The 11,989-nt window shown below is 40.3% G+C and overlaps 1 protein-coding gene across 1 annotated transcript in view; it reads left to right on the top strand.

Moving 5' to 3' along the window:
* Nucleotides 1–11,989, top strand: part of SH3D19 (SH3 domain containing 19) — a 198,099-nt gene that overhangs the window by 110,692 nt on the left and 75,418 nt on the right. The window contains exon 4 of the mRNA XM_023513450.1: nucleotides 9,066–9,106. The gene's annotated coding sequence lies outside the window, so the exon portion shown is untranslated. The remainder of the gene's footprint in view (nucleotides 1–9,065; nucleotides 9,107–11,989) is intronic.

Raw genomic sequence — 11,989 nt, 5'->3', positions numbered from 1 at the left:
AAAAAAAAAAACAGCACTAGGTGGTGCCTATGGCTCAGTGGGTAGGGCACCAGCCCCATGTACCAAGGGTGGTGGGTTCAAACTCGGCCCCAGCCAAACTGCAACAGAGGAATGGCCAGGCATTGTGGCAGGCACCTGTAGTCCTGGCTGCTCAGGGGCTAAGGCAAGAGAATCACCTAACCCCAGGAGTTGGAGGTTGCTGTGAGCTGTGATACCACAGTACTCTACTGAGGGGGATAAAGTGAGACTCTTTCTCTTAAAAAAAAAAAAAAGCACTAACAAAAGCTGATGAGCAAAAAAAAAGTCTGTACATACTTTTCATAATGTCTGATACCACAGATAAGCAAGACAATCCTCAGATAATTTGTGCGGCCCATGGGCCACAGGTTGAACACCCCTGCTAGACCATGAGCACTTATGGGCAAGGATTATGTCCTAGTTGATCTTGTTTCTTTGTTTCCTAGCATAATGCCTGCAATCGTATAGGCATGAAATTTCTTTGTTGAAAATTAAACTTTACTCTTAAGTCAAACTTGTCTTTTGGTAAGAAATATGGAAATCATCAGCTAAGAAGACAGAAGTTTAAAAAATCAACCTCTGGGGGTAGTGGATGGTGCAAACTAAAACTGCCATATATTTGTCCAATATTTTATTACCCCTTATTTTTTTCCTGGTGTACTATATATAATAGACACCTTTTTAGAACTGTGCTATCCTTTTTTTTTGAAACAGAATCTCACTATGTTGCCCCCAGTAGAGTGCTATGGCATCATAGCTCATAGCAATCTCAAACTCTTGGGTTTAAGTGATTCTCTTGCCTCAACCTCCCAAGTAGCTGGGACTACAGGCGACCACCACAACGCCTGGCTATTTTTTTGCTGTTGTTGCAGATGTCATTGTTGTTTAGCTGTCCCAGGCTGGTATCGAATCCGGCAGCCTTAGTGTATGTGGCTGGCACTGTAACCACTGTGCTTCAGGCGCTAAGGCTGTGCTTTCCTTTTTATGCCTTTTACCAACAAATAACTTCTAATCATAAAATTTAACCCTATCATATTGCTACAAAGATAAGATTAGATTTTAGCCCTTTTAGTCTCTTTAGCTTTTCTATATAAGCTCTTTCTATAGATGACTTTAAGTTGACTGTGGAAGAAAGATATAAGCTCAGGAAAGGATTTATTCTGGATATTAATTCCTTGGTTCATTCAATAGCTGTTTATTGAGCACAGTTATACATCAGACTAATAGTTATCAATCTTTCCGTGTTCACATTTGAAGAGGTTAGATTCTGCAGTGAGAACAGAATGCCACCTTTCTTAGGTGCTAACTTGACATTATGCACCATCCCTCTTCTCAAATCGAGTTATACCTACTCCACATCATGTGACATAACCCACTAAGGCAAGTTCCATCTGATGAGCCTCACTGTGTTACTATATGCACATGTAATATACATGATTTGAAATTTAGCAGCATACCAGTGAAGAGTTTGTGTTATTTATTTGTTAGAAACTGTCAGAGTCTTAACTTATGGAGAGACAGGTTCTAAGGATAGTGTACAATGAAAAAACTGTGGATAGCCAGACTTATCCCTGAAATTCTATTATGTGACCCCAAAGATACAGTATTTGTTGCCAGATTAAGTGCCAGGTTAAACTCTAACATAATGATTTTCAACTCATGTGCCATGGCACAGTGGTGTGCTGTGAGAGGATCTCAGGTATGCTGCAAAAATTTGTCAAGATTGTTAATTAAGGTTCGGCGCCTGTGGCTCAAGTGGCTAAGGCGCCAGCCACATATACCTAAGATGGAGGCTTCGAATCTAGCCTGGCTGCCAAAACAGTGACAGCTGCAACCAAAAAATAGCTGGGTGCTATGGCGGGCACCTGTGGTCCCAGCTACTTGGGAGGCTGAGACAGGAGACTCGCTTAATTAAGCCTAGGAGTTGGAGGTTTCTGTGAGCTGTGATGCCACGGGACTCTACCTAGGGGGATAGCTTGAGGCTCTGTCTCAAAAAAAAAAAAAAAGATTGTTAATTAAATTACTTTTCCAAAGAAGTTCAAAGCAAATGTGTGTGTATTTTGAGGCTAGAATGCCCTGGCATCATAGCTCACAAGTAATCCTCTTGCTTTAGCCTCCCAAATAGCAGGGACTACAGGCACCTGCCACAATGCTTGGCTAGTTTTTCTGTTTTTAGTAAAGACAGAGTTCTTGCCCTTGCTCAGGCTGGTCTTGAACTCCTGAGCTTAAGCAATCTACCTGCCTAGGCCTCCCAGAGTGCTAGGATTACAGGCTTGAGCCATCACGCCTGGCCAGTATATTTTTCTTCCTTTTTTTTTTTTTTTTTTTGTGTGACAGGGTCTCTCTTTGTCACCCTTAGTAGAGTGTTTTGGCATCACAGCTCACAGCAACCTAAAACTCTTGGGCTTAAATGATTCTCTTGCCTCGGCTGCCCAAATAGCTGGGACTATACCATAACACCTGGCTATTTCTAGAGACAGGGTCTCACTCTTGCTCAGGCTGGTCTCGAACTCATGAGCTCAGGCACTCCACCCACCTTGGCCTCCCAGAGTGCTAGGATTACAGGCATGAGCTACCATGCCCAGCCTTTACTCTTTTTTTTTTTTTTATCAACATAATTTCAGTGTGCTTTAGAAGTTTTAACTATAGGTTCAAGTGTGTCATGAGATAAAAAAGGTTGAAAAACAACTGCTCTAATGTGTTGATTCCATCTCTTAAGAAGGCCTACCTGGCCAGCCTTGTGTCTCCTATTAGAGGAAAGTAGTGTTCTTCAGTGGGGACCAGAGGCTCATCAAGGTGACATTTTGTATGAAAAATAACTATTTTCAAACATTAAACCCAGACATCCAACCCAGTTGGAACCAACAGCACGAAACCAGCAGCAAAATTATTCCTGGGGACTTGCTTATGAAGGGGATTGTAGGCAGAATCACTGGTGCTGTTTAAATTATGATATTTCTTTCTGTGAGTAGAAATGAGTTCACATTAGTTCAGTGAACACATGACACAGTTCCACTGAGTTATTCTTTAAAAATAAGTAGAAGATACTCTTCTTCATGAGAAGCTTGCAGTCTAATTAGGGTGTCAAAACATGCATATGTTTTTGTTTTTGTTTTTTTAAAAAAAAAAAAACCTTAAAAGAATTGGGAAAGATAGGGTAACATATTCTAATTTTTAAAAAATGTGCTGTAGTTGTAAATAGCATAGTTGAAGCCCCTTCCAAGATCTTTGAACTTTTTTTGTGGGATTTCTTTTTTAATAGTTAAAGAAATATCAAACTAAATCTCTAGAGGTATTGATCGTGCCTGTTTGTGAAGCCTGTAAAGGATGGGAAGGATGACCTGAAGGAACAGAGATCTATATTTTCAATGGGGATAATAAGGTGTTCACCAAGACTGTTGTCTTGGCTTTGTAACTGCTTTGGCTTCATAGAAGATTAGGTACATGAGAGGCAGGCATTGCAAAACTCAGAATGGTTATGAGTGGTGAATAATAATTCCAACTGAATGCAAATTACTTGAACTTATAAGATTGGGTTATGAAGACTATAGGCCTGCAGGACAGCTCTGAAAATTTCAGCCTCATGTTGTGAACTACAGAAATTTATATATTAGACAATAGGGCAGGAAATACAACTAACATTAGTTGAGACTCTAAAATGTGCCCAGCACTGTTGATATATATTTTGTGTAGTTATAGCAACAAGCCAAAAGATAGACATTAGTATCCTCATTTTATAGATAAGGAAACAATTCCACCAAGTAAGTAAATCGGCCTGCTCCCACAAATAGGAAAGTGGGTCTCTAGCTGATGGCAGAATTTGTACTCTTCCCGTGACAGTCATCCCCCCAGGGGGTATGTCATACATCCTGTCTGCATTTCCTATACCTGCTCTCCACATTCTTCATGCTCATACAGATGACTGCTGATAGAACCTCTTTTGTGAGTTGTATATGTAGAGTGTTATGAATATTAATGTAACTCATTTAAATATTTATTAGGTTTATTTGTCTTGAAACTACTTGTATGAATAATAGATACTTATTGGATTTGTTTGTCCTTGAAAAGAATTAAGTAGAAAAGTAACCAATGTAACTTGATGTTGTGTTATTGATCTCAGTGGTCATACTTTTCATCAGTGATGATGAAAAAGTGAATTCAAAGCTCATAGGACGTCCTCCTAAAGATTTCACAGAACTAACAGAAGTACTTCATGGTTTTGTTACAGTTTTTAACTGGGGCAAAAGCCATTCCAGTTGGATCTCATTATTTTTCTTTACCAATTCTTGTTTTCTAATTCTTAAGAAGGAAATCCCTTCCCTGCCAGATTTTATATGGAGGCTCATCAGAACTATACGTTTTAAAAACTAATTTCAAATAACTTTACTTCTTTCTTGTTCCCCATAGTTTATCACATCTGGCTGTTATATTGTGATGGTGATATTAATTTAGACATTATTAAAATGGCACTGTGGCAAAGTATAATTTACTTACTAATTCTTTCTTTCCATTACATAATATATTGCCTTAATCTGGCAGTTACTATAAGGTGGTACAAGTTGTATATAATATGCACCCAGATAGAAAACACAGGGAAAATCACATGTAATGGGTTTTTTCTTTTCTGTATTGCAGCAAGTCAAGGACTTTTTGTTTTATTGTGGTTAGGAGATAAATTGTCATTTCAAAAGCACAGGTAATCCTTGACTTATAAATGTTCCCTTCATAGAATGACTGACTTTCCATGTTCTTTGATAGACTTATTTCTCTACCTAGTGTAACCCTACTACCGCTTTTCTAAAACAGCTATTGGTTATTGGTGCTAGAAATTTATTTATTTTCCTTCCTTCTGTCCTCCTCACTGCCATTATCCTGTTCCTTCACATCCAGCCCTCAGTTTTATCCCACTGCTGCATCATCAACTTGTCTTGCCAGCCAGAAATAATGAAGACAGCTACGTTCCCAGCCATATAAATCCTGTTATCTGTTTTGTTGCCAGTAATTCAGTGGTTCTCAACAGAGGGTTATTTTACCCCCAGGGGACATTTGAGAATACCTGGGGACATTATTGATCATCAGCAACTAAAGTGGTGGAGTGTCCCACTGACTTCTAGTGGGTAGAAGCCAGAAATGCTGCAGTATGTCCTATAACATACTAGAAAATCCTTCCTCTCTTGCAACAAATGTGACTAACATCAGGTTAAGAAACCCTGCACTAGTACTTTTCAAGCATCATCTCTGTTTTCTTCAGCCATCCCCACCCCACCCCACCCCCCATTGAATTTAGACACCCAGTCTCTGAGTTCCTATAATGCCTTGTAAAACATTTTGTTGGTGTCATCAGTAAAGAAATGCACAAGGTTGTATATTATTCATACTGATGTTCTCAGTTTGTGGTGCAGTGCAAGTATGTAGTAAGAGCTTCGTAAATGAATAAATTCATGCTTGAGTAAGACGCCCTGGACTTCCTGGCACTTCCAAAAACCTCCACTACCTCTTGCTCGCGTGCTTTCATCTACCCTTCCCTTCCTTCACTCGTTATTTGTTTCATCAGATATTAGCATGTCAGTCCTATCTACATATATTTGGTTCCCAAGAATGTGAATCTACCCACAGTAGAATAACAGCGCTCCAGGCTTTGTTCATAGATCCTTTGAAAAAGGCAGGTATGGATACAAACACTATTGCTGGCACATACAGCCCCGCTAAAGTCAATAATGCTTCTTCCGAGGAGAAAGCCCAAGTGAACTGTCATTTGCTTTTGAAACACTTTACTGCCATCTCCCTGACTCACGGATTCTCAGTGTTCAACCTGACTAGTGATACCTGACAGCAGTACTTCCCTCTGAACTCAGTTCCTACTTCATCTCTTGTCATAGCAGTTCCAGGCCGTTCTGATCTCTGCCATGGCACCTTCAGATGCTGTGCCCAGACCATGCTTAACTGAGCTCTTAACCTCTGGTCTTTCGCGTGTACTGCCTGACACTTATTCTTTAGAATCTTTCCTTTTGTACATTCTTCAGGTTTCAGTCCAGGTACATTTTAGAAGCCATTCCTTAGGCACCAAGATGGAGTGATGTGTACGTTCTCTGCATCTCTAGCACTTTGTGTCTACTGTGACCTAAGTAGGAATGTAGTCGGATACTTATCTTTCACAGAGGTCAGAGTGTGTGCTTTCAAGGCATTCCTGGCCCTGTTACATATCATATCAAATGGATGAGAGAGAATATCGATCTCAGCCTGCAAAAGTGGCACCAACCTGCCTAAACCCTTCTGCTAGGACGTGGGGTTGAGCCAATCCAAACTTGGAGAGCTCTGGGGGAAGATGGTGCAAGGGAATCAACTTCACATTCACTGTTATGTTTACTGGTTGCAGAGAGCTAGGCTCCTTATCACACCAGCTTAATTAACTCTTTGTTAAGCTAATTGCTTTGCTGATTACTACCACAGGGGTATGCCCTTGGCTTTTATTGAGGGTTCCTAACAAAGACTGTGTTTTCAACATACTCAGTTGCCTCTGCACACAGAGGGAGCCCCCAAAACAGATGTGTGGTTGACAGTAAGCACCTGCGGGCGTTATGAATCATGTTGTGAATCATGCACCAAACAAGCCAAACCCACCAGTCCTGTTGCTGGTTTATGAAAGCGCTTTCCTCACCAAGGAACTGTTGTGTGTTTAAACTTGGAAACAGGCTTTGTTGCCCTGAAAGCTGTATAAATATTTCTCTTATTATAAGTAAAACATGATCCAAAATGAAAAGAGAGATCAGATTTGCTTAGGTGAGGCTAAGAATTCGCACTGTGGTTTTGCTTTGTCCTCAGATGTTTTGTGATACCTCTAAAGATAATGAACAAACATGAACAAAGATAATAGCAGCACACAGGTATTGAACATACATACCTTTGTTCCAAACATTTTATAAAATGCTTTAATATTCTTCCTCTTACAGCAGCTTCATTTGGGAGTATTTTTTTTTTTCCTGCTTTTGTACACGAGGATACAAGAGGCCTTATTGAAGCTAAGTAATTAGCATGAAGTCATTCCAGGTAGCAAGTGTAGGCACCAGGAATGTGGACAGGGGGCTTCAAAAGTAGGTCTGTGAACCCTCAGGGTTCACTGCTCCTTTCTCTGGTCAGTGGTTCTGTAGCCGTATCTATCTATTGTCCTGTGCCGGCTGTTCTGGTTGGAGGTGCGGTGCCCTGTTGATTCATGAGCCTGAGCTGTGCTGAAGGCTGAAGGGGGATTCTGTGAGATTTTCCCTTCAGGCTATAGAGTCTTGCGGTTTTACCTTCACCTGTAGCCTTTGCTCTATGGAAAGACAGAGATAAAGGATCATCTTCAAAACCATAGTTTCTGCCTTCACTGCTATTCTCTGTCTTACTACACTGTCTTATTAAGAACCAGTCATATTGGATGGGGGCCCATCCTGTTCCACTATGACCTTAACTAATTACATCGGTAATGACTCCATTTCCCCAAATGAGGTCACATTCGCAAGTACTAGGGGAAAGAATTCAACATATCTTTTTGAGAGAGGACACAATTCAACCTATAACATCTCCATGTTCTATCCCAATGGGTACATATTCCAATTCCCACAAGAGTAACAAAGGATGTCTTAAATTCATAACAACCTTTCTGCCCTGCTTGGGCACACCATGGAATGTTGGCCTTTTTTGGCCCTTCTTCTAGGTATCTGTTGATTGTTGTAATTGCTGTGTCAGTGGATACAGTGTTGACATGCAGATTTTCTCCTCTGTTGCTCCAGGAAGTTTCTCTTGTAAGACATTGTCAACCTATTTGCTTTTTCAGGCTATTTCTTCTTTTATTAATATATGACAGGTTGAGCATTTCTCATATGAAAATCTGAAATCCAGAATGTCCTAAAATTTGAATTTTTTTTTTTTTTTGCGGTAGACTTGCTACATTACCAGACTCGCCTTGAACTTCTGGGTTCAGGTGATCCTCCTGCCTCAGCTTCAGGTGCATGCCAGTGCACCTAGCTCAAAATTCAAAAGTTTTTAATCACCAATACAAGACTTAAATGCTCATTGGAGCATTTTGAATTTCAGATTTTTGGATTAGTGATGCTCAACCAGTAAGCATATAATGCAAATATTTTAAAATTCAAAAAAAATCAGAAGCATTTTTGATCCTAAACATTTCACATGAAAGATACTCAACCTCTACCTTATACTGTTTCTTTCTACTCAAGTAGTTGTTTTACCCAAAGCCTTCAAGCACTCTTTTTAAAAATAATTTGTATTGTTGAAACCATCTTTACCATCTTTGCTTCATGTTATCAGAGACCTGTTGGCACTTAATTTTTTTTCCTGTCTGGCAGAATAATGTTGTCTTGGTTTGTTTTATGCTGCTCTAACAGAATACCACAGACTGGGTAATTTATAATAAACAGAAATGTATTGGCTTATGGGTCTGGAGGTTGGGAGGTCCAAGATAGATGGGTGGGCGAGGGCCTCCTTGTTACGTCGTTACGTCATGCCATGATAAAGACAGAAGGACAGTAGAGGAGAGGAGGGGAGAAGAAGAAAGAGGAAACGACCAATATGCTCAGAAGATTTTTATCATCTTTAGGGGTGATGTTTCAAATGCTAATCTTATGAAGAAATGTTGCTTCTTAGGTCAAATTGACTATATAAGATGATGTTTTTTCATATGATATGAGAAGATATGAATTTTAATGGTGAACACAAAAGAGCTATAAGGAATAAAGATCTTTCGAGCACAATATAATGCTATCTAACTACAAGTGGGATCCAGAAATTCACTGGAAGGGGCAGTATGTAGGTAGCTATGAAAGCAATTCTAAGGCAAATTTTTATTTACACTGCACTGTACCAGCCTCCTCTATTCCTATAAAACATCTTAAATATAACAGATAATTATAAAATTTCTACAATTTTTGTTTTGTAAAGAGGATAGGCCAGTAATTAATGTGTCAAACTTACTGCTTGGTACCATATTGAGTCCCCGAAATGACCAGGAATTATGAATGTAATAAGTTTTCTCTCTTTTCTTTTTCTAGCCAAGGACCGTTGTCGTCCATTAGAGCAGTAATCAAGAGATGTAAGTTTATATTTTCCTCTGTGATAATTTGATATGATAACTTATATTTCCAGCAAGTGATTGTATTTGATGAATCTACAAAGAACTCAGCGAAAATAGCTTCTCCTAAGATGTAATAAAGCGTTTTGGACAAACAGCTAGTTTTTCTTTCTTTTTTTTTTTTTGAGACAGAGCCTCAAGCTGTCCCCCTGGGCAGAGTGCTGTGGCATTACAGCTCACAGCAACCTCCAACTCCTGGGCTCAAGCGAGTCTCCTGCCTCCGCCTCCCAAGTAGCTGGGACCACAGGCGCCCGCCACAACGCCTGGCCATTTTTTGGTTGCAGCCATCATTGTTGTTTGGCGGGTCCGGGCTGGGGATTCGAACCCGTCACCTTAGGTGTACGTGGCTGGCGCCTTAGCCGGTTGAGCTATAGGTGCCGAGCCAAACAGCTAGTTTTTCAACTTTCATTTATTGATAAGCTAAGTTTTTAGAATAATGCTTTTCTCTTATGAGAACAAAACGAAAACTGTTTTTTTAAAAAAAACTGGCTATCTAATTAGTTTCTGTAATCTAATATAAATTTTATCTAAAGATTTTCTATAGTTAGAGACATCTTTATAAGTTTAAAAAAGATTAAACCTGCTTGTTGCCTATAGCACAGTGGTTATGGCGCCAGCCACATACACCAAGGCTGGCAGGTTTGAACCCAGCCCGGGCCAGCTAAAACAACAATGGCAACTGCAATAAAAAAAAAATAGCCAAGTGTTGTGGCAGGCACCTGTAGTGTAGTCCCGGCTACTTGGGAGTCTGAGGCAAGAGAATCACTTAAGCCCAAGAGTTTGAGTTTGCTGTGAACTGTGATGCCATGGCATTCTACCAAGGGTAAAGTAGTGAGACTCTATCTCAAAAAAAAAAAAAAAAATTAAACCTTATTCATTTAGGTCATTTGCTTCCTCGTGTTCTCTATACAGTATGTTTTTGTTAACTGTGTCAATGTCTATGAGTATAGGTTTGTACTACCACATACAAAAAAGTCCTGTGAATAATCCCCTCCAAAATGGCACATGCAGACTTTGTCTTTACCTTTCTGTTTAAAGCTTTCATACTTGCATTTGGAATGGGATTTTAAATTCTCTTTTTAAAATAAGAGGCTCTAGAAAGTTCTCTTTTCCAGATAGGACATGGATTGCCTATTATAGGAAAAGATAAAGGTAGGAATTATGGCCAAGCATGGTGGCTCATACCTGTAATCCTAGTGCTCTCGGAGGTGGGAAATAGCTTGAGCGTAGGAGTTGGACATCAGCCTGAGCAAGAGCAAGACCTATCTCTACTAAAAATAGAAAAATTAGCTAGGCATTGTGGCAGACACAGGTAGTTGCAGCTAATTAGGAGGCCAAGGCAGGAAGATTACTTGAACCCAGGAGTCTGAGGTTACTGTAAACTAGGCTGATGCCAGGGCATGCTAGCCTAGGCAACAGGGTGAGACTGTGTCTTTAAAAAAAGAAAGAAAAGATAGGCCCAGCACCTGTAGCTCAGCAGCTAGGGCACCAGCCACATACACCAGAGCTGGCAGGTTCAAATCCAGCCTTGGCCCGCCAAACAACAATGACAACTACAGCCAAAAACTAGCCAGGTGTTGTGCCAGGTGCCTGTAGTCCCAGTTACTTGGGAGGCTGAGGCAGGAGAATCATTTCAGCCCAGGAGTTTGAGGTTGCTGTGAGCTATGACGCCATGGCATGCTACCCAGGGCGACAGCTTGAGACTCTGACCCAAAGATAGAATTTTGGATGTTCTTTGCATTTTCTGAGCTGAGTCCATGACTCTGAGAAGAATGTAGCCTACTTTTAGAAACATAATTTGTAACATTCAATATGAATTTAGGGGATCCATAGATCATGGAGAACATACATTTGAACCATTTCAGTGAAAATTTTATAAGGTGGTAATACAGAAACATATGCCATGCCTCCCCATTCCATTTTCTTTGTTGGTGAATTATAAAGATGTGGGGATGCCACAGCATATGAGTAAGGGAATTCAGATATAAAAATGAAACATCCACAATAGCTTTACATGCCTTAGAATGCTCAGAGTGTTACAAACCTTTTAGAATATGAAAAAAAAGAATCCCTGGGGTGAGGTTGGGGAGGAGAGAAGAAGGGAGAGAATTTAAATAAGAAATTAGGCTCTAGGCCAGGTGCAATGGCTCACCCCTGTGATCTCAGCACTTTGGGAGCCAAGGTAGAAGGATTGCATGAGTGCATGAGTTCAATACCAGCCTAGGCAACATAGCAAGACCCTTGAATCTACACACACACACACACACACAAAAGCCAGGGCATGGTGGCATGCACCTGTAGCCCTTGCTGCTTGGAAGGCTGAGGCAGGAAGATCACTTGAGCCCAGGAATTCAAAGCTTCAGTGAGCTATGATTGTACCACTGTACTCCATCTTGTGCAAAAGAGCAAGATCCTATCTCAGAAAAAAGAGAGAAAGATCTATAGAAAACTCATATCAACAAAAAAAGACCTTCAATTCCATTGGGCAAGAGACATGACTAGAACCTTCTCTAAAGAAGACAAACGAATGGCTAACAAACATGAAAAAATGTTCATCATCCCTAATTATCAGAGGAATATAAATCAAAACTACCCTGAGATATCTCACCTAACTCCAGTAAGAATGGCCCACATCACAAAGTCTCAAAGCTACAGATGCTGACGTGGATGTGGAGAGAAGGGAACACTGTTATACTGCTGGTGAGACTGCAGACTGATACAAACTTTTTAGAAGGAAGTATGGAGAATCCTCAAAGAACTCAAATTAAACTTCCCATTGATCCTGCAATCCCATTACTAGGCATCTACCCAGAAGAAAAAAAATCAATTTACAGGCTCGGCGCC

The sequence above is a fragment of the Otolemur garnettii genome, unplaced genomic scaffold (assembly GCF_000181295.1).
Source record: "Otolemur garnettii isolate 467f Iridium unplaced genomic scaffold, OtoGar3 scaffold00041, whole genome shotgun sequence".
In the NCBI taxonomy this organism is placed as follows: domain Eukaryota; kingdom Metazoa; phylum Chordata; class Mammalia; order Primates; family Galagidae; genus Otolemur; species Otolemur garnettii.
The sequence above is the reverse complement of the archived record's forward strand: the minus strand, read 5'-3'. Positions and strand labels throughout refer to the sequence as shown.